The sequence below is a fragment of the Cervus elaphus genome, chromosome 18 (assembly GCF_910594005.1).
Source record: "Cervus elaphus chromosome 18, mCerEla1.1, whole genome shotgun sequence".
NCBI classification, from domain to species: domain Eukaryota; kingdom Metazoa; phylum Chordata; class Mammalia; order Artiodactyla; family Cervidae; genus Cervus; species Cervus elaphus.
In genome coordinates this window covers 26,208,652-26,231,497 of record NC_057832.1, presented here as the reverse complement: position 1 = coordinate 26,231,497, position 22,846 = coordinate 26,208,652, and the positions used below count along the sequence as shown (strand labels likewise).

General features: G+C 40.2%; 1 protein-coding gene and 1 pseudogene across 16 annotated transcripts in view; both read left to right on the top strand.

The window, feature by feature from the left end:
• The window catches only part of ICA1 (islet cell autoantigen 1), a 159,871-nt gene that overhangs the window by 78,538 nt on the left and 58,487 nt on the right, over positions 1-22,846 (top strand). The gene's annotated exons all lie outside the window — the stretch shown is intronic.
• On the top strand, positions 1,002-4,489 carry LOC122673844 (annotated as a pseudogene).

Below are 22,846 nucleotides of genomic sequence, written 5' to 3'. Positions count from 1 at the left end.
GATATAGTTGTCATAATCAATGAACTAGCATTGATACATTATCAACCAAAGTCTGCTGTTTACAGTATAGTTCACTCTTTGTGTTACAGATTATATGGGCTTGAATAAATGTATAATGTCATGTATTTACCATTATAGTATCATATGGAATAGTGTCACTAAACCAAAAGAAGAAATCAAATTAAAGAATTAATAAAATACGGTAGAGAAATAAAACATAAAATTCTTATACTAATTGTGAACTAAAGTATGACAGAGTTGAGATCAAACATATTAGTCTTATCAATAAATGTAAATGAGCTTAACTCACCTATTTAAAGAAAAGGTTTTCCACTGGACTCACCAAGGAAAATTCAACTATATGCTGTATCTAAAATAAAATTGTTAATAAAGCCTAAAAATAAAGGGATAAGCAAAGAGTTACCAAGCAAGTGGAAATAATGTTAATAAGAAAGCAAATGTAGAATATCTATACAACTTAAAAAAAAAAAAACACCTTTTAGGTGAAAAAAAGGACACTTTAATGCTAACAGCCAAAGTTTACAATGGACATAAAACATTTATGGGTATCTAGGTACTAAATTATTCAGCAACCACTTTTAGAAAGTAAAATTTACAAGAGATGCAAAGGGAAACACAGAAGAAAAAACCTACTAATAGAAAAATCTAACTTAATACTCTCAGTGTAGGACAAATCAAGTTAAAAAAAGTAAGGATGTTGAAGATTTAAACAGCATAATCAATAAGGATATATATCACACTAAGACAACAGAAAATACACTTTCTTCTTTTTTTTTAAACTTTTTATTTTGTATTGGAGTATAGTCAGCTAACAGTGTTGTGATAGTTTTAGGTGGACAGCAAAGGGACTCAGTCAAACATATACATGTATCCATTCTCCCCCAAACTCCCCTCCCCTCCAGGCTGCCACATAACATTGAGCAGAGTTCCATGTGCTATACAGTAGGTCTTTATTGTTTATCCATTTGAAATACAGCAGAGTGTACATGTCCATCCCAAACTCCCTAACTGTCCTTTCCCCCCATCCTTCACACTTTTTTAAGTGAACATGAAACATTCACCAAAAAGAAAAGATCCTGTGTAAATTGAATTTCTTGAAAATAATAATGAAAAATACCACATAACAGAATCTGTGGGATACATATAAAGTAATGATCAAAGGAATATTCAAAGCCTTAAACACTTAATAAAAGTTAAAGAGGGCAAAAGTAAATTCTCAATTTAAAAAGCTAGAAAAGGAACAAGAAATAAACTAGAATATAGCAAAAGGAGGAAAAACATGAAGATAACATTGAAATTGAGAACAAAAAAAACAATAAATCTAATGAATAAACTAATTATATAAGCCATTAATTACCTAACTCAACAAAAAAGGGAGAATGCACACATACACAAATAATTTTCTAGAAAATTCGTTTACCAAAATTGATCTTATTAGATTAGCTTATTAAAAAAAAATTTCCTTAGAAGAAATAGAAAAAGTTACTAAGAAACAAGAAAAGCACCAGGACCATAAAGTTTTACAGGGAAATTATGCCAAAACTTCAAAGACCAAATGGTCCCATAAATGCTCCATAAATTGTTCAAGAGTATTGTGAATGAAGGAAATCCTCTTAATTGTTTTTACTATGAAAGTATAATTTCAATACCTAAACCTGATAGAAACAGTACAGGAAGTTATAGACCAGTATCACTTATGAATATGAATATAAAATTTCTAAATAGAAGAGAATAGAATCTGATAATACATGAAGAAAATAATATACCACGACCAGGTGGGATTTACCCCAGGAATATAGGATGACTCTATATGAGGTAATCAATTAATTTAATAGCCCTATAAATAGATCTGAGGAAGAAGATCATATAATTATCTTTATAGATTCTGGAAACCTTTTACAATTGTCAACACTCATTCCTGATAAAGTCACTTAGGGAAAAGGAATTGACAGACATTTTCTGAAAATATATGGTTTTATCAAGCACAAATATTCATTAGTCTTAAGGCCAGCCTAAGGGGGAAACACTAGCACTGTTTCCACTAAGACTAGAAGCAAAGCAAGATTACCAGTTGTCCTATTTTCATTCAACAATGTGCTAGAAATATTAGCCAATATAGGTAGACGTTAGAAACCAGTGAGCGGCGTAAGAACGGGAAAGGTGAAGCTGACTCTATTTGCAGATGATATATTAGTAGTTATGGACCTAAAAAGTCCTAAAGAATTAATGGCAAAACCAAACAAAATAATAAGAGATTTCAGAAAGCCGCAAGCTATATAAGAATATACAAAGATAGAGGAAACTGCATTACAATAGCAACAGTCCTTTGGGTCACAAAGAGTCAAACATGACTAAAGAGACTTAGTATACACACACACACACACACACACAGAAGATAAAATACTTAAGAATACATTTGACATGAAATATGCAAAATCTTTATAAGGAGAACTATAAAACATTCCTGAAAGATAAAAATAGCTTGACCAAACAGAGGATAAGAAAAGATTTTAACTTCAAATAACTAATATAATTACAATGAAGAGGGGTGGAAGAAGCAAACCCTGATAACTCTGAATACAGTATTGCAACAACATGCTCTTGGGCTAAAAACAAAATAACTCTGAACAGATATTGAACTCTAGTTAGCAGACCTCTCTTTCTGCAGAAGCACAGGTTAGCAATTCTGAAATCATTTTTTGTATGTTCTAAAGTTGAGCAAATAAGTTGTGGATAGTGGGAGTCAGGTTTTATATTTTGAGAGAGGGAAGGTGCAGTCAGAGTAAAAGAAAAAAATAGAATGAACTCTGCAGTATTGGATTGGAATTGGAGATATAGGTGTGAACTCGAGTTCTAACACATAGACATACATATGCACATACATATGTAGTAACTGGATATAGATCTGCATGGATTATGGTATCTGTATTGTGCACATGAGTGTGTGTGTATATGACATATTTGTCTATATGTATGTGTAAACACTCCCCAGCTTTGTCCTCTGAGAAGGCAGTTGAAGCAGTTGCACCCCGGCAGCAGTGAGCACACCTAGAGGCAAGATCTTTGTTTCTATACACCCAAATTCTCCACTTAAAAGGAAGTAGAGAATAGGGTATATATATAGTCCACAAAGAAATGATTGAGGCGGGTAAAGTATTAGAACCTTGTTATGCCCCAAAGTAAGAATGTGCTTATGATAGGGATATGTCAGAATGGCGGAGGATCCAGTTTTAAGGAACTCCAATTGACCAAATCTGGGATGACGTAATCATTAAAACACTAATTTAAGCTCTTTCCTGGCTGGAACCATGGAGGGTGCAGAAAAGAAGAAAAAGAAGGTTCTTGCTGTGCCAGAAACCCTTAGGAAAAAGTGAAAGACTTTCGCAGAGCTTAAGATCAAGCGCCTGAGAAAGAAGTTTGCCCAAAAGATCTTTGAAAGGCAGGGAGGAAGCTTATTTGTGAAAAAGCTAAGCATTACCACAAGGAATAAAGGCAGATGTACAGAACTGAAATTCAAACAGCTAGGATGGCACGAAAAGCTGGCAACTTCTATGTACCCACAGAACCCAAATTGGCATTTGTCCTCGGGATCAGAGGTATCAACGGTGTGAGCCCAACGGTTCAAAAGGTGCTGCAACTCCTTCGCCTCCAGCAGATCTTCAGTGACACCTTTGTGAAGCTCAACAAGACTTCAGTTAACATGCTGAGAATTGTGGAGCCGTACATTTCATGGGGGTACCCAAATCTGAAGTCTGTAAATGAATTGATCTACAAGTGTGGTTATGGCAAAATCAACAAGAAGCGACTTGCCCTGACAGATGACACACTGATTGCTCGATCTCGTGGGAAATCCGGAATCATCTGCATGGAGGGTCTGACTCATGAGATCCATACTGTTGGAAAACATTTCAAAGAAGTGAACAACTTCTTGTGGCCCTTTAAATTGTCTTCTCCACGAGGTGGAATGAAGAAAAAGACCACCCATTTTGTAGAAGGTGAAGATGCTGGCAACAGGGAAGACCAGATCAACAGGCTTATTAGAAGAATGAACTAAGGTTTCTACCAGGATTATTTTTGTAATCTGATCAGTTAATAAACAATTGAAACAAACAAAAAAATACTAATTTAAGTAAATAATGATAGTAAATTTAATACTACTGAATAAAGTAAGGCTCCATGCGCTACACCAGTATAAATGAACAAGTAAACAAATCATGAAGAAGGGAAAGCTTTAGTATAATAGAAAATGCATTAATAAATGTAGACAGAATGATGGAATTAGAAAATCACCTTCTACCAAGTCATCACAAAAATAATTGTTACAGGCAAGAATCATCCATGAATGCTAAAACTAATAGATAAAGTTGGAGACTAGAATAGGCTAATACCGTTTTGCCAAGAGAATGCACTGGTCATAGCAAATACCCTCTTCCAACAACACAAGAGGAGACTCTACACATGGACATCACCAGATGGTCAATACCAAAATCAGATTGATTATATTCTTTGCAGCCAAAGATGGAGAGGCTCTATACAGTCAGCAAAAACAAGACCAAGAGCTGACTGTGGCTCAGATCATGAATTCCTTATTGCCAAACTCAGACTTAAATTGAAGAAAGTAGGGAAAACCACTAGACCATTCAGATGTGACCTAAATCAAATCCCTTACAATTATGCAGTGGAAGTGAGAAATAGATTCAAGGGACTAGATCTGATAGACAGATGCCTGATGAACTATGGACAGTGGTTCATGACATTGTACAGGAGACAGGGATTGAGACCATCCCCAAGAAAAAGAAGTGCAAAAAGGCAAAACGGTTGTCCGAGGAGGCCTTACAAATAGCTGAGAAAAGAAGAGAAGTGAAAGACAAAGGAGAAAAGGAAAGTTATACCCATTTGAATGCAGAGTTCCAAAGAATAGCAAGGAGAGATAAGAAAGCCTTCTTCAGTGATCAATGCAAAGAAACAGAGGAAAACAGTAGAATGGGAAAGGCTACAGATCTCTTCAAGAAAATTAGAGATACCAAGGGAACATTTCATGCAAAGATGGGCACAGTCAAGGGCAGAAGTGGTATGGACCTAACAGAAGCAGAAGATATTAAGAAAAGGTGGCAAGAACTATACAAAAAAGCTCTTAATGACCCAGATAACCATGATAGTGTGATCACTCACCTAGAGCCAGACATCCTGGAATGTGAAGTCAAGTGGGTTTTAGGAAGCGTCACTATGAACAAAGCTAGTGGAGGTGATGGAATTCCAGTTGAGCTATTTCAGATCCTAAGATGATGCTATGAAAGTGCTGCATGCAGTATGTTGGCAAATTTGAAAAACTCAGCAGTGGCCACAGGACTGGAAAAGATCAATTTTCATTCCAATCCTAAAGAAAGGCAATGCCAAAGAATGCGCAAACTACCGCACAATTGCACTCATCTTACATGCTAGTAAAGTGATGCTTAAAATTTTCCAAGCCAGGCTTCAACAATTCATGAACCGTGAACTTCAAGCTGGATTTAGAAAAGGCAGAGGAACCAGAGTTCAAATTGGCAACATCCGTTGGATCATCTAAAAAGCAAGAGAGTTCCAGAAAAACATCTACTTCTGCTTTATTGACTATATGAAAGCCTTTGTGTGGATCACAACAAATGGTGGAAAATTCTTCAAGAGATGGGAATACCAGACCACCTGACCTGCCTCTTGAGAAATCAGTATTCAGGTCATGAAGCAACAGTTAGAACTGGACATGGAACAGCAGACTGGTTCCAAATAGGAAAAGGAGTACGTCAAGGTTGTATATTGTCACCCTGCTTATTTAACTTATATGCAGAGTACATCATGAGAAACGCTGGGCTGGAGGAAGCACAAGCTGGAATCAAGATTGCCAGGAGAAATATCAATAACCTCAGATATGCAGATGACACCACCTTTATGGCAGAAAGTGAAGAAGAACTAAAGAGCCTCTTAATGAAAGTGAAAGTGAAAAAGGAGAGTGAAAAAATTGGCTTACAACTCAACTTTAGGAAAACTAAGATCATGGCATCACTTAATGGCCAACAGATGGGGAAACAATGGAAACAGTGAGAGACTTTATTTTGGGGGGCTCCAAAATCACTGTGGATGGTGACTGCAGCTGTGAAATTAAAAGATGCTTGTTCCTTGGAAGGAAGGTTATGACCAAACTAGACAGCATATTATAAAGCAGAGATATTACTTTGCCAACAAAGGTCCATCTAGTCAAAGCTATGGTTTTTCCAGTAGTCATGTAGGGATATGAGAGTTGGACTATAAAGAAAGCTGAGTGCTGAAAAATTGATGCTTTTGAACTGTGGTTTTGGAGAAGACTCTTGAGAGTCCCTTGGACTGCAAGGAGATCCATCCCGTCCATCCTGAAGGAAATCAATCCTGAATATTCATTGGAAGGACTGATACTGAAGCTGAAACTCCAATACTTTGGCCACTTGATGCCTCATCTGAAAGGGCCCTGATGCTGGGAAACACTGAAGGCAGGAGGAGAAGTAGACAACAGAGGATGAGATGGTTGGATGACATCACTGACTCAATAACCTGAGTTTGAGTAAACTCCGGGAGTTGGTGATGGACAGGGAGGCCTGGCATGCTGCAGTCCATGGCGTCGCAGAGAGTCAGACATCACTAAGCAACTGAACTGAACCAAACTAAGACTAGGATATTTGCATAGTCTCCAAATATATCGCAGCAAGCTGCCTTTTATTTACAAAGAGTAAAGTAATAACTAAGTGGAGAAACCTGACAACACCATCTTAACCGAAAGGTTAAGGTTTCCATTGCTCTTAACGGGGCCATTATGCACTTCTGAATATACCACATAGAGAAAAAGCCAGAGTCACATTTGCATTATGCTGCCAGAGGTGTGTGGCCTTCATCTAATCACGGGGACACAAAGGACAATTCAAAATGTGCGACATTCTATGAAATGCCTGGCCTGTGTAAGAACAGACTCAGGAACCATCAGATTAAAGGAAACTGAAAAGTCATGACAACTGAATGCAGTGTGTGATTTTAGACTTTCTTTTGCTATAAAAATATCACTGGGACAATGGACAAAATCTCAATAAGATTTTATAGATTAGATAATATTTCAGTATTAATTTCCTGATTTTGACAATTTGCTGTTTACATAAGAGATCCCTTATTTTTAGGAAATACACATTGAAATACTTAGTAATAAAGGAACATTATAATCCAAACTTAGACAGTTTGGAAAAACTATGTGTGTTTATGTGCATTTAGAAAAAGAAAAGACAGTTTAGTAAATGTTAGCATTATGAGAATCTAGGTGAAGTGTATCTAGGAATACAAAGAATTCTTGCAACTATTCTGAAAGTCTGAAGTTACGTATGATGACTTCGTGGTTTGAACTTTGGTACACTCCTTTATAATGTTATTCAAATTAATAAATTAAGCGTTAGTATGATGGAATGGCACTGGAAAAAGTGACAGCAGAGGTTTGTATTAATTCTGCATATAATATTGTATTTATATTGTAACCGTGATTGCCCACCTGCCAGTACAGGAGATGCAGAAGACACGGGTTCAATCCCTGGGTCAGGAAGATCCCCTGGAGAAGGGAATGGCTACCCACTCCAGTATTCTTGCCTGGAAGATCCCACGGACAGAGGAGCCCGGAGTCCATGGGGTTGCAAAGAGTCAGACACAACTCAGCACACACTTTTTAAAACATGATTGCATTGGTCAAAATAAAGTGCAAGCATGTGTCTTTGCAAGTGTAGTAAAACCTGGTCTGTGTCTTTCAGGTGAGATGGTCTAGGGTTGGCTGGTATCAGTCACATTGTGCACCAAGATAGTGATTTCAGTCACTCTCACATAAATTGGAGGAGGGGAGGGCAGATGGGCAGCCATAATTCTGTTAGATTATTGGAGCTTATTATTATTGGAGCTTACTGAAGTCAGATAATGGTTCCTCACATTTGCTGACTGCTCTGTGGCTATGGAATAAACAACTCTGATGGCCATTTAGTCATCATTCTACTAGAGTCATGTCCCCGAAGAACGCCAGAGCAGTAAAATTTTAGAAGCTAAATGTTTAACTTTCCAGGCTGTCTGGGCAAAACAAAGCAAGGTTCACAGAAGCAAGCTTCCTTGTTCACTAAACACTCAGCCCAGAAAACTGAGAGGTTGCACATGTCGCTGTGAACCTTGCACTGTCAGATTTATAAACTTCACAAACCAAAAATAGATTCTGTGGTTGATCCAAAAACCTACAGGCTCACGATAAACTCCTGGTGGGTGAAACCTTTTAAATGTTAGTTTTAGTTCCTACTCTGTTCCCCTGCATGTGATTGAGTCAGGTTGAGCTGATTTGAGCCTGGGAGAAGAAATATTGCCTCTGTAGGATTTTCTAGGACCTCTGAAGAAAGATACCAAATAACCAGTTTGGGTAGGTTTTAGGATCCTCCAGGGGGCACCAGAACATTCCAGTGCAGTCGACCACATTTCATTCAGAAAGGCTAACAGTTTTACCTCATTATAATTGATTCACCTACTGTAACTTTCTCAGTTCCACTAACACTTTTTTCGTACATTTGCTTTTTTTTCTTTTTTTCGTACATTTGCTTTTACAACATTTATGAGTTTATGGAGTGTTTCTGCCTCTGAGGAGGCAAAGGAAGGAAAGAGATCATCTCTTGGATGAGCCTTAGAAACCAGAGCCATGTCTCCTCAGGGTAAATATGAAAGCTTTCAGCCCACTCTCAGTATAAGGATTTTCCAAATGTTCCTAATCTGGCTGGGGGTAGAGGGGAAACTTGAGGAAACTGAGAATTCATTCACTTTCTCAGCTTCAGGCTGTATATAAGCCACCCTGTTATTATCATTATTAATAATAAACAGTGAATGTCAAATAGGCACTTCATGGTGGATTTTCATATGAATTTTATGCAGAAGTGAGGGGTTGCCTGGCTACTGCATAATATTAGTCAGTTCTGATCCAAGAGCACAAAATTCCGACAGGCCTCCCGAGCCTGTCCCTTCAATTAGTGGCTGCTTCATTACGAATAAAGAACCCTCATTACTGTGGGCCTTCAAGTGAAATAGGATCCCCTACCTCTTGAAATCTGCCTTTCTAAGTACAGACGGTTCCCAACTTACCAACAATCCACTTAAGAACCACCAAGGCATTCAGAGGCTGCCTAGACTCCTGCAGCTGCCGCCGGCCCGGGCCCCCTGCCCAGCTCCCCGCCCCCCCAGCCATGCCCCTGGTCTGCTCAAGGGAGCTCTGCCCTCCCCCCGCAGAGCCAGCTGCCCACCTGCCCGCCAGACTATGGACTCAGAGCTGGGGGTTCAGTGAGGCCTCAGAGCTACCGCTGGTTTTATAGCTGAGCTCAGCTATGGGGTAAATAGGCTTTTGTGGCCTGGCCTGGGAACCGAACCACCATTTATAAAAAAAGAAAAAAGAAAAAAAAAACAACCTGTCTCCATGGGAGAATGTATTGTGCATTCCCAACAAGGAGCCAACAAAGATTAGAATGTCTGTGGAAACCGTCTCTATGCTCCCAGCAGGGCAGAGAGGAGGAGGAAGGGTGGCCAAGTGTCCTGGGTTGGGGTACAACTCTAGCACTGATGCCCTCTCTCCCCCAGCACCAAGGAGCCTTGCAAGCCCTTTAATATCTCTGCAACACAGTGGGATTGGACTCAATGAGTTAAAAACATCTTTCTGGTATGGTTGATCAAAGGTCTATCCTCATTTCATTCATTCCTTCATTCATTCACTCACTGGCATTTTACTCAGGATACTGGCTTTGTGCCCGACTCTGGACTAAGTGTGGGCTTCCCAGGTGGTGCTAGTGGTAAAGAACCCGCCCGCCAACGCAGGAGACTTTAGAGACGGGATTCGATCCCCAGGTCGGGAAGCTCCCCTGGAGGAGGACACGGCAACCCACTCCAGTCTTCTTGCCTGGAGAATCCCTTGGACAGAGGAGCCTGGTGGGCTGCAGTCCATGGGGTTGCAAAGAGTTGACATGACTGAGGCGACTTAGTATGCACGCACGCTGTTAGGGATACCGTCAGAGAATTCAGATCCTATAGATCCTTGCTCTCGGAGTGTTGAGTGCTTGGTAGGGGAGACAAGTGTCTAAGCAAGTGCTTGTAACATGGGTGCTATATGAGATGATCACTGGGTATTATGAGGGCTGTTGGGCAGGCAGCCTCTAAGTTGATGAAGATTTCCTCAAAGCGGGGGGCCTCCCAGATTTTCTCCTGCCTTAGTTTCTGCTTTCATTCTCACCTCTCTCTGGTTATCAAGTATGGCTTCTTCATTCGCTGTTCTGGCAGTTGAGCTTAGTTCCTGGGCCTCTCCGGGGCAGTCTTTCCCTGCTTCCTGAATCACTAGGAGGTGGAATGCAGGGGACGGGCCTACCAAACCCAGAGGCTTGATTCCCACGAGCCTGCCCTCAACGCTGCCTTTTTCCCTGCCCTGGTGAGCCACTGCCTAAAAGACCCTCTCTTCCTCTCCTCGGAGCCTTCCCTGCCCTCACCCTTTGGATTGCCAGCGGCTGTGCTATTCTCTCATTTAAAAAAGGTCTTCACCCCCAAATGCTTAAGGCCTAGCTACCTCCTGCTTGCTTGCATCTCTAATCCCTGAACCGCTTCTATCAAAAACCCCTGCCAGGCTACCACCCTCACCCCATTCTGTTGGTGGTAGTGATGGTATTCAGTCGCTCAGTCGTGTCCAACTCTTTGCGATCCCATGGACTGCAGCACGCCAGGCTCCCCGTCCTTCACTGTCTCCTGGGGTCTGCTCAGATTCCTGTCTGAGTCTGTGATGCTATCTAGCCATCTCACCCTCTACTGCCCACATTCTCCTTTTGTCTTCAGTCTTTTCTAGCATCAGGGTCTTTTCCAATGGGTTGGCTCTTTACATGCTCACTATTAAAATAATAAATATGAAGGTGATTCCAAAAGGTGATAGAGATAGCCATTCAGGCTTGAATCTTGGCTGTCTAACATTGTATCTGACATTAGGAAATTACGTCACTAGGAAGGTTCCTAAGCAAGGAGGTCACTCTGGTAAAGTGGTTTGCGGGGAACATTATTTTGGTAGCTCTATATAAGCTGCTAAAATGGAAAGGACGAAATAGATGAGAGATTTCCAGGGTAGAAATGATGAGACTTAGAAACCAAATAAGCATGTCATTATGTGATACGAAATTGTGGCAGTCTTTTTTATACTGTCTTATTCCTCCGAAGTATTATAGGAATTAGGTGTTCTGTTTATTTTTGTACCCATGAAGTTCATTTCAGTTCAGTTCAGTCGCTCAGTCGTGTCCGACTCTTTGCGACACCATGAATCGCAGCATGCCAGGCCTCCCTGTCCATCAGCAACTCCCGGAGTCCACTCAAACCCATGTCCATCGAGTTGGTGATGCCATCCAACCATCTCATCCTCTGTCGTCCCCTTCTCCTCCTGCCCCCAATCCCTCCCAGCATCAAGGTCTTTTCCAATGAGTCAGCTCTTCTCATCAGGTGGCCAAAGTACTGGAGTTTCAGCTTCAGCATCAGTCCCCATGAAAGCAGTTTGATAATTGTAACAGGAAATGACTCAAAAGCTCTTCATTTAAATAATAAAATACCCAGGAAAGTTTTAGATAATAGTTTTCCAATTCCAGTTGCATCAAGTTCCGTTAGGATGTCTTTAATGTAAGACACCGCCTCGTACCATGGTAAGGGACCCGTTCTCTTGCCACCTAACACTTTCTGCTTTGTGTCATGATTATTTGTAAGCTAGTGTAGCTCCTCTTCCAGATGGAGATCGTGGAAGAAAGAAGCGGTGTCTGATCAGCACAGTGTTTCTTACAATATTGAACACAGGGCCTTCCCTGCCTAGAAGAATAGCAAGCATCAGTTACTGGGTGCTTACTCTGCATCAAGCACTGTGTGTTTGATGTGCATATACTTTATATCCCACCTGTGTGTATTTCCTCATTTAATCCTAATGATAGCCCTGAAAGGTACCATGTCTCTAATTTGGTACCATTTTTATTAATTTGGAAATTGATGCTTGGGTTAAATGACTTGTTCTAAGTCACAGAGAGGGTAAGTCTAAGTGAAAATATTTGAACCCAAATTTCTCTGACTTCAAAGAACATACTGTTAACCTTTTCACTCCAGGAGGCTGATTCTCAAACTTTAGCCTGCAGCACAATCAGTCACTTGGAAGACATAAAATATGGCCGGACCCCATCATGCTTTCTGATTCAGCAGGTCTTGATGCGACCTGGGCCTTGAAGGACAATTGGTCCTATCCAAAATGTCCATTGAGACATTTGGGCCACGATTCATTAAATAATACATTCAGCTTTGTTAAAATTATACTTACATTATTTTTATTGTAAATGAATCACAAGCTGGAATCAAGATTGCCCAGAGAAATATCAACAACCTCAGATATACAGATGATGCCACGCTAATGGGATAAAGTGAAGAGAAACTAAAGAGCCTCTTGATGAAAGTGAAAGAGAAGAGTGAAAAGGCTGGCTTAAAACTCAAATTCAGAAAACTAAGATCATGGCATCTGGTCCCATGACTTCATGGCAAATAGATGGGGAAACAGTGACAGATTTTTTTCCCTTGGGCTCCAAAATCACTGCAGATGATGACTGCAGCCATGAAATTAAAAGATGCTTGCTCCTTGGAAGAAAAGCTACGACAAACCTAAATAATGTACTAAAAAGCAGAGACATCACTTTGCCAACAAAGGTCCATCTAGTCAAAGCTATGATTTTTCCAGTAGTCATGTATGGATGTGAGAGTTGGACCATAAAGAAGGCTGAACACCGAGGAATTGATGCTTTTGAATTGTGGTGCTAGATAAGACTCTTGAGAGTCCCCTGGAGAGCAAGGAGATCCAACCAGTCAATCCTAAAGGAAATCAGTCCTGAGTATTCATTGGAAGGACTGATGTTGAAGCTGAAACTCCAATACTTTGGCCACCTGATGCAAAGAGCCAACTCATTGAAAAAGACCCTGATGCTGGGAAAGATTGAGGGCAAGAGGAGAAGGAGGCGACAGAGGATGAGATGGTTGGTTGGCATCACTGATTCAGTAGACATGAATTTGAGCAGACTCTGGGAGACAGTGAAGGACAAGGAAGCCTGGGGTGCTGCAGTTCATGGGATCACAGAGTCAGACGTGACTTAGCAACTGAACAACAACAGCATGATGAATTTTGGATTTCACATTTATTCTTACTCTTCCTTGTTGTGACGTTCAGCAGGGTTACTGTTAAGCTGATGAGCAATTGCCCTCAAGTATATGTGGATCTGATTATTGACTTTATCTGTTAACAATTTCAATTATATGCATTTGGTTTTATTGGTATCATGGTGAAGTTGGTGGCCATATTTGAGTGTGACCACCAAAAACTTGGGTGATAACTTGTTCATTGCTTTCCTGTCCTTTAATACTTCAACAAAGCTTCAAATTGAAGGATGGTGTACTCCTGTCAGCTTTTGAAATTTGCAGTGCTAACCTTCCACTGCATTGTTTATCCTGTGCTATTCAGTACAGGTGTGTAAAGGGCCAGAGTTTCTGGTGGAAGTCTTGGAGCATCTGATCTTCTGCCTCTGCCAAGCCTTCCATGGACATAACACACCTCAACATAATCCACTAGGTCATCTAAATTTTCTTTTGCATTGTCCACAATGCACTCAAAAGTTTCATTTATGTCTTTCAAAGGCCCAAATAGTAATGCACAGTTAGTGTTACTTTCCATTGTCACATATTCACATGTTAGACTCAAAGAAGGTATTTTTTAAGATTTGAAAAGTGAAAAGAGCATCCTTTTATTCGTGCATTTAATAGGAGCAGTCAAATTGTATTCATATTTGCAACCTCAAAATCCATCATGCCCAATGAATGGTTAATGTCAAGGTTTTTTCGTGTGTACACATGAGGTACTGTGTCTTCTTGCTTTTTCATTTGGTGCATAAATCAACAGTGTAACATAACCCAGTACTTACATTATGTACAGTAGGTAGCTGATCAATATTGGTGCCATCTTGAAGGTGCTATTACTGAATATTGTGGTACTAGCATTTAAATATCAAAATGTTATCATGAGCTGTGTAAACAGGATTCTGTCATCATCTCGAGCAATGGAATTGTGCATAAGAACTGATTCTCCACATCTGATCACTTTATATACTCCTCTGGAATTTCATTTACATGCGATATAGTTTGGTTTGGATGCTAATGTCTGTTTTGAATCCTGTTTATTTACTTGCCTCTTTAATGAGTTTCTTTCTGGTAGCATTTGCAAGACCTCTTTATCATGAATATCAGAGAATTCTTCAAAGTACCTATGATGGTGTTGCATTTGGTTCTTCTCTGTCATTTTAACCGATTCAGGTTTTTCCTTACTTCCCCTTCAGCACAAAAGTTGTGCTGAAGTTTTTGTGTCCATCTTGAATGATTATATTATCCAAATCCTGACCATTTGTCTATGGGGCATTGCAGATTGTCTTCTCTTCACAGCACCAGTACCTTTTTACTCCTATCTCTGTTAGAGGAATGGAAATGGTAACAAAAGCCACTATTATGTAGCCATGGCTTTTCTTTTTGTGAGTATAATATTTCTGCTATATTCTGCTGAGAGTTTTTAAATAAAGATGTCATATTGCCAAGCAACAGAAGAAGGGATTTTTATTTCTTTTGTAGACTTCTGAGCAGTGATCACTGGTTCAGTGATAGGGGAAGGCTTACTAATGTGTTATGGATTGAACACCCAGTTCAGCCTGGCTGGGTTATTAGCCAGTGGGTAGGCACCAGCCCACAGTGTGGTGCTCCATACCGATTGGTGGGTAAGTGTGGGAGTCATACCCCCTAAAATCTCTCCAAATACTGGCAGATGCTTCTCGCTGTCTACAAGATGGTACCTCTATGACACTGATTCAAGGGAAACATTGCCCATTAATCCTGGGCAATAGGGTAGTTGTAGGTGGATTAATTAAATACCTGGTATCCCCCTTCATGATAGCTCTTACCCCTGACTACTACATAATAGGGGCTTCCCAGGTGGCTCAGTGGTAAAGAATCTGTCTGCCAGTCCAGGAGACATGGGTTCAATCCCTGGGTTGAGAAGATCCCCTGGAGGAGGAAGTGGCAATCCACTTCTGTATTCTTGGCTGGAGAATCCCATGAACAGAGGAGCCTGGCGGGCTGCGGTCCACGGGGTCACAAAGAGCCGGGCACAACTGAGCGACTGAGAATGCACACACGAGGTGGTAGAAGAGCCACAGCTATGCTCATTCCTCCCCAACAGGCACGACACTCGGTAAAGTGTTCACATCATCACGTTCTATTCCATTTTACATCGTGGCTTGCTGGAGCTCCTCCTGTCATACTTCAACCTTATAGAATGACCCCGCCACATTCAGCCAGGTGTTTGGCGACATATTAATGCACCTTGCATCGTGAGACCTCACCCTCGACTTGCCCTCTGCATTTCCCTAACCTGCAGGATTCTTCCTTAGTACACATAGTAATATAAATCCTGCCCTTCTGCAAAATTTGAACCTTGACCCTTCTACCTAATTCTGTGTTTTGTTACCAAGTAGGCTACTGAGGCAAGAAGGATTACTACTGTCAATATAGCCACAGCATTGTTACTGGACCAATAAAGCATGATAGTGTTTTATATACTAGCCCTACAAACCAAACGTTTCAACAAACCTTCTGAGCTGTTTGAACCCAAGGACTTTTTCCAAGCGTGAACAATTTTGAAAGGAACAGATATCAGGGACCACTTGGCATGGACTAAATAAGCTCATGAATACTGGGGGGAGGACCAAATATTAAGGACCTTTTGGTACTCACCAAATGTCTCTAGGCACATTTTGGACAGGATCAAATGTCCACTAATCATACCCAAGAATTACATTTCTCACAAGCTGCCATGTGATCCTGATGTTGCTGCTCTGGGAGGCATATTTTGAGAACCACTGCATAATCATAGTCACTCATCAGTGAATAGACGGATGCATGATGGATCATTTGATTTAAAGCTTCCTAAGTCTGCTCTGTATTTTCTGCATTAGGTACATCACATATTCAGTTATAATTCTTCAAAAATTAGGGTTAAATTGAGTTTTATTTTAAATGCCAGCTTTAACTGTCTCATAGTATTGTTTAAATTTGAATTTTAGCTTTTTCTATCTTTTTTAACCAAAGAAGGATAGAACTCTTTTCATTTACCCCTTTTCCTTTTCATTTTCTTTCGTATGTTAAAAAATATTTAAAATAATGTTAAAGGTGGTGTGTATCTCACCCCTCTGCCTCTGAGGTAACTTTTGTCATCTTCTTCATCTTCTTCTTTGTTTAACACACAATATGTATTTAATCCACAGTAGGTCATTAGCTTTTATTTCAAGTATGAATTATTTCTTCCAACCTAAATCTATTCTAAAGGTATTATTTAAAAGTAGCCTGGGAAGAGAGAAAGCCATCTTGTGAGTTTTATATTGTAATATATTCCCCAAGAAGCATGATTAAAGCAAATTTCCTCTTTTTCTGTTCTATCTCACCTGTTAACCAAAAAACCATGATATGAATTCAGCTATTATTTCAAAGTAAAGAGCGGAGTCCTTTCCCTATTGAGCATGTTGCATCTTACTGATAAGAGGTACAGCTGGAGCTAAAGGCAGTGTGTGCCCTTTTTCTCTGATCCTCCTGGAGCCTAGAAATGGTACCCAGCCTTAATGTACTGGAGAAGGAAATGGCAACCCACTCCAGTATTCTTGCCTGGAAAATCCCATGGACGGAGGAGCCTGGTAGGCTACAGTCCATGGGGTTGCGAAGAGTCAGACACGACTGAGTGACTTCACTTTCACTTAATGTACAGGCAGACCTCAGAGGTGTTGCAAGTTCAGTTCCAGACCACAGCAATAAAGCAAATACTGAAGTAAAGGGAGTCGCACACTTTTTTTTGGTTTCCCAGTGCACAGAAGTTATGTTTACACTATGCTATAGTCTATTAAATGTGGAATAGCATGATGTCTAAAGACACAATGTGCACATCTTAACTTTATTATTTTATGATTTATTAATACTTTATTATTTTATTTATTATTTATTATTTTACTTTGCTATTAGAAATGCTTACTATTATCTGAGCTTTCAGCAAATCATGGTAGAAACACCAAAGATCGCCAATCACAAGTCACCATAACAAATACAACACTGAAAACATTTGAAATATTGTGAGAATTAGCAAAATGTGGCACAGAGACACAGAGTGAGCAGGTTCATAAGGGGCCTGCATTGTGCTAAGCATAGGACCTCACATGCGTCTCCTAACAGCATTGAATGCCACAGCTTTAAAGAAATATCTGATATCCGTTCTCTCTGTTATTTATCTCATTCTTCTTTATCTCTAGCAGCAGAATCTCAGAAATGTTAAGTAACTTGCCCAGTTTATAAAGCCGAGGAGTGTCTGACTCATGCATAGCAGTCAGGCCTTCTAACCCCAGATCGGATACCCTTTCACTTTCCCACACTGCCAGGAGTCTCAGTAACTATTTGTTAACTGAATACATAGAAGTGCACCAAAACTAACCCCCTCCAGGTAAAGAATCCACCCGCCAATGCAGGAGACCCCAGAGACACGGGTTCAGTCCCTGGGTTGGGAAGATCCCCTGGAGTAGGAAGTGGCAACCCACTCCAGCATTCTTGCCTGGGAAATCCCATGGACAGAGGAGCCTGGTGGGCTAGAGTCCATGGGGTCACAAAGAGTCAGACACGACTGAGTGGCTGAGCTCACACGCACACTACAGAGTCCACTCCTCACACACACCAGTATGTGTGTGTCTTCTGTTAGGCTGTATTCTGATGTGGCCACAATGTTCAAGCTGCAGAATAGCCCCACAGCTGTCAATGGGGGGAGTAAGGGGTGGGGATGGAGGGTAGGATAGGCTTTAGGGGAACAGATGTACACGGAAAGAGGTTTTCAGAATGATGCTAAACAGTCGATACAATCTTCACTTCCTTGGGTAGGACTTTTAGGAGCACAGGGAAATTTAGGTTCAGTCTCTGTTTGATGGCTGCTAAACTGATCTCCCCAATTCCCCATAGGAGACCACACGCTGAAAAAGCAAATTCAATCTTGTAAATCAGGCTGTTAGGTTGTAGCTTCCTTTTCTTTACTCTGTTGCCCCTTTGAAGGCTTTAGGAAAGCTGTGGTTAGAGGGTCTAGTCTATCTTCATCGTGTACTGGAAAATTAGGCACATGTCATGATAAGTCCCTGTAGATGCCAGTCTTGTTATTTGGGGGGCTATGTCTTAAAGACGTGAGTGGTGATGCAGGCAGGGATAAACCATCCAGGGGTATGGTCTCTCATGTGGAGATTCTTATTTACAGTGCCAACCTCAGAGTGACAGTGAGTTGTCTTTCTAAAAGACCTATGTAACACACGCATATATATGGAATTTAGAAAGATGGTAACGATAACCCTATATGCAAAACAGAAAAAGAGACAAAGATGTACAGAACAGACTTTTGGACTCTGTAGGAGAAGGCGAGGGTGGGATGATCTGAGAGAACAGCATCGAAACATGTATATTATCAAGGGTGAAACAGATCACCAGCCCAGGTTGGATGCATGAGACAAGTGCTCAGGGCTGGTGCACTGGGAAGACCCAGAGGGATCGGGTGGGGAGGGAGGCGGGAGTGGGGATCGGGATGGGGAACACAGGTAAATCCATGGCTGATTCATGTCAATGTATGGCAAAAACCACTACAATATTGTAAAGTAATTAGCCTCCAACTAATAAAAATAAATGGAAAAAAGAAAAATGAAAAAGTTAAAAGTCATAACACAACAAAAACAAAAATTTTAAAGATAAAGCATTTTTAAAATAGGATAGGTTGGGGCTTCCCTGGTGGCTCAGACAGTAGAGTCTGCCGACAATTCAGGAGACCCGGGTTCGATCCCTGGGCCAGGAACATCCCCTGGAGAAGGAAACGGCAACCCACTCCAGTATTGTTGCCTGGAGAATCCCATGGATGGAGGAGCCTGGTGGGCCACAGTCCATGGGGTCACAAAGAGTCAGACACAGACCTAGCGACTAACACTTGCACTTGGGCTTGCAGTGATTAAGACCTTGCCACCCAATGCAGGGGGTTCAAGTCTGGTCATCAAGCTAATATCTCACTTGCCTCATGGCCAAAAATCCAAAATATAAAAAAGAAGCAATATTATAGCAAATTCAGTAAAGACTGAGAAATAAATAAATAAAATGGGAAAAATTCTGAATGCTAGTTCTGCTGGTTGTTCTCGAAGAATCGTCTTCTGTCAAGGTAATCCTTTAATTCATTATTTACTACTTTATGTTTTACCAACAGTAAAAATTAGGAAGAAATGTAACACCCCTACCAGAATTTCAGAGATAATAAGCATTTGGTTAATAATTTCACTTTGAAACAGCCTAGTAGTGGGTCTCTACTCAAGTTTTCAAGAAGGAAAAGACAAGAGTCCCATTCTTCTGCTTTGCCCAAATTTCATGGTAATTCCTTTAAGGATTTATTGGGCAATTAATATATCCCAGATACTGTACAAGGCTCTGAAAATAAAATGTGCGTAAGGCCATTGCTGCCCTTGCCTTCATAGAATTCATAGTGTAATAGGGGAAACAGACATTACTCAAACAATCAAAATGTGGAGTCTAAGCTAGGATAGAGGATCTGAAGAATCTTGCTGAGGTACAACTTAACTACCATACATGATTTCAACTGATGGAAGCACTATGGAAAACTGTTTAGAGTTATTGTCTAAAAATAGCCTACTTCTGGGCATACACCCAAGGAATATGTGTGTAAAAAACATATACAAGACTGTTCACAGCAGTGTTATTCATAAGAGCCCCAAAGTGAAAACAAATCAAATGTCTATCAACAGTATGATGGATAAATCAATTGTAATGTTATTCAATCACTAGAACACTATAGAGCAATGAGTAAGAAATAAACATTACTAGATTGCAATAATATGAATATATCTCCTGCATGTGGTGTTGAGAGAAAGAAACAGACATCACAGGGTATGTAGTATATATATGCTTTCCATTACATTAAGTTCAAAATCAGACAGAACTAATCCGTGGCAATAGAGGTCAAAATATTCTATTTTTGAGGAGGTGTTGACCAGAGGGCTGAAAATGTTCTTTGTATTGTTCTGGGTGATACTTAAGTGGGTATATACATATTTCAGAGTATATAGGGCAATCAGCTTCATATTTTTTCACTCTCAGCTAAACCTCAACAAAATAGTTTAAAAAAAAACCTGAAAATAAGGAGTTTGGGGAGAGGAAGGGAAAAATAGAAGCACAGAGCGTATCTGAAAGAAAGCACAGGCTGAAATGAATTTTAGTGACAATTACTTATAGGCCTTTTAAAAAGAAAAGGACCATTTTAGTGAGGGGTGTAGTTTTGTTTTCATATCCAATTCTAATTTCCTCACCACTTCAAGCATATATCTTCCAGCCCAAAATATCAAAAGACCTCTTTTATATAAAAATATGAAAAGCATTTTTATATAAAAATGTTCCTTTCCAAGGAACATATAATAAGCATTTGGGAGCTAATTTGGGTAAATTGGGCTAAGAGGGTTGGAAGGTCACCAGAGCATCATTTAAGATTTCTCAATTCTGATGATTAAAGAGGCACCAAAGGATTTTCCAGCAGTTTCCCTCTTCTCAGATGCACCACACACACACACTGATTGCCCCACCATTGCTGCCTGAAGACCTTTCTTTAAAAAATCAGTGGCATTAAAATGAATTGTTGAACATTTCAGTAATTTCCTGATGTTATTTACATTCTTGTTGATGATCAAATTCAGACTTAAATCGAAGATAGCAAGGAAAACCACTAGAACATTCAAGTATGACCTAAATCTAATCCCTTATGATTATACAGTGGAAGTGACAAATAGATTCAAGGGATTAGATCTGACAGAGAGCCTGAAGAACTAAGGATGGAGGTTCATGACATTGTACAGGAGGCAGGGATTGAGACCATCTCCAAGAAAAAGAAATGCAAAAAGGAATAATGATTGTCTGGGGAGACCTTACAAATAGCTGTGAAGAGAAGAGAAGAGAAAAGCAAAGGAGGGAAGGAAAGATATTCCCATTTGAATGCAGAGTTACAAAGAATAGCAAAGAGAGATAAGAAAGCCTTCCTCAGTGATCAGTGCAAAGAAATAGAGGAAAGTAATAGAATGGGAAAGACTAGAGATCTCTTCAAGAAAATTAGAGATACCAAGGGAACATTTCATGCAAAGATGGGCTCAAAAAAGGACAGAAATGATATGGACCTAACAGAAGCAGAAGATATTAAGAAGAGGAGGCAAGAATACACAGAAGAACTATACAAAAAAGATCTTAATGACCCAGATAACCACGATGGTGTGATCACTGACCTAGAGCCAGACATCCTGGAATGTGAAGTCAAGTGGGCCTTGGAAAGCACCACTATGAACAAAGCTAGTGGAGGTGATGGAATTCCAATTGAGCTATTTCAAATCCTAAAAGATGATGCTGTGAAAGTGCTACACTCAATATGTCAGCAAATTTGGAAAACTCAGCAGTGGTCACAGGACTGGAAAAGGTCAGTTTTCATTCCAATCCTGAAGAAAGGCAATGCCAAAGAATGCTCAAACTACCGCACAATTTCACTCATCTCACATGCTAGTAAAGTGATACTCAAAGTTCGCCAGGCTTCAGCAGTTCATGAACTGTGAACTTCCAGAGATTCAAGCTGGATTTAGAAAAGGCAGAGGAACCAGAGATCAAATTGCCAACATCCTTTGGATCATCGAAAAAGCAAGAGAATTCCAGAAAAACATCTACTTCTGCTTTATACACGAAAGCCTTTGACTGTGTGGATCACAACAAACTGTGGAAAATTCTGAAAGAGATGGGAATACCAGACCACTTGACCTCCCTCTTGAGAAATCTGTATGCAGGTCAGGAAGCAACAGTTAGAACTGGACATGGAACAACAGACTGGTTCCAAATAGGAAAAGGAGTACGTCAAGGCTGTATATTGTCACCCTGCTTATTTAACTTATATGCAGAGTACATCATGAGAAATGCTGGGCTGGAGGAAGCACAAGCTGGAATCAAGATTGCCAGGAGAAATATCAATAACTTCAGATATGCAGATGACACCACCCTTATGGCAGAAAGTGAAGAAGAACTAAAGAGCCTCTTGATGAAAGTGAAAGAGAGTGAAAAAGTTTGCTTAAAACTCAACATTCAGAAAACTAAGATCATGGCATCTGGTCCCATCACTTCATGGCCAATAGATGGGGAAACAGTGGAAACAGTGAGAGACTTTATTTTTGGAGGACTGCTAAATCACTGCAGATGATGATTGCAGCCATGAATTAAAAGACGCTTACTCCTTGGAAGAAAAACTATGACCAACCTAGACAGCATATTAAAAAGCAGAGACATTACTTTGCCAACAAAGATCCATCTAGTCAAGGCTACGGTTTTTCCAGTGGTCATGTATGGATGTAAGAGTTGAACTATAAAGAAAGCTGAGTGCTGAAGAATTGATGCTTTTGAACTGTGGTGTTGGAGAAGACTCTTGAGAGTCCCTTGGACTGCAAGGAGATCCAACCAGTCCATCCTCAAGGAGATTAGTGCTGGGTGTTCATTGGAAGGACTGATGCTGAAGCTGAATTTTCAATACTTTGGCCACCTGATGAGAAGAGCTGACTCATTAGAAAAGACCCTGATGCTGGGAAAGATTGAGGGCAGGAAGAGAAGGGGA